Raw genomic sequence first — 1242 nt, forward strand, 5'->3', positions numbered from 1 at the left:
GTGCTTTGGGAACAAGCAACTTCCAGTAACCTTGCAGGAATCTTATGAGGAAATGGTGCACCTTCACCCAAAGAAGCGAGGGAGCAAAAACTAGGATGATGACAAAGAGAGAGGGCAACCAGAAATCATCACCCGAAGGTTGTATCGTTACTTAATTCCATTGTACTCAGAATTGTTGAAAGTTGGAAGTCTGAATGCACTTTTGATTTGTAGTTACGCGTAGTTGAAACCTTTTTCAATTCTGTCTTTTAAGTCTTTGGTATTGAAGAAGGTCTCTGTGTGCTAGTCTTTATGTCACTGCATCCTTACTTTACTTACTTGTATGCTTGTTCCTTTTGAATCAAATGAAGAGAGAATGTTTATGTTTCAAAAGACCAGAGTGGAGTTCATACTATGGAGTACATTCATGAGTTTGTGGTATGATCATAAGTTAGCTAAGTTGGTTCAACATTAAGGTGGGATGACAACTATCCGGCCTGAATACTTTGCTTTGAATATACTTATGAGACTAAGTATATGACAAGATCCTAATAAGAGAAAGAGAAAAGAATAATGAAAGTGGAAAAAACAAAAGAAAAAGAGTAAGCAATAAGGCTAGGCACCAATGGTTCTGATCTTAAGATATGTGTCTGTGGTGTTCCTGTGTGAGGGATCTACTTGGATGAATAAGCTCTTAGGGGTGCTTTATCACTTGGTAACTTGGGTTAACTAACCCGGGATTATCAGCTGAAAGTCCATTATCAAGAGTAACCCTCACCACAGAACATTTAGTAACCCAAAGAGGTGCTGGACACCAAGGTCTCAAGAAGGAAAATAAATGAACTATATGCCTGTGGTGTGTATGTATGGGGGAGAGACTTGAGGGAGTAAGTCCTTAGGGGTGCTTCAACACCTAGCACCTTGAACCAACTGGTTCGGGAGTGTTGGGTGAAAGCTTATCTTAAAAAGTTGCCCCCTTACAGAGCACTTAGCCTAAGAACACCAATAAGCTCTGAAATGACAATAAAGGGATCGATGAATAAAAGTCTCATGGGATGTAAGCAAGGTGAGTGTTTTAGGACATGATAAAGGTCTGAAAGCCAGTAAAGGAATGAACCTAAGTTGCTATGCATGAAAGCACCATAAAATTAGTGATATGACTTCCACAAGAATGACTCATCTCTCTTGGCATTCCATTACACGTTAACTCCCACGTTAACTTGGTTAACGTGGGAGCTAACGTAAGAAGCAAGCATGTCACGT

The sequence above is a fragment of the Arachis ipaensis genome, chromosome B08 (genome assembly GCF_000816755.2).
Source record: "Arachis ipaensis cultivar K30076 chromosome B08, Araip1.1, whole genome shotgun sequence".
Lineage (NCBI taxonomy): Eukaryota > Viridiplantae > Streptophyta > Magnoliopsida > Fabales > Fabaceae > Arachis > Arachis ipaensis.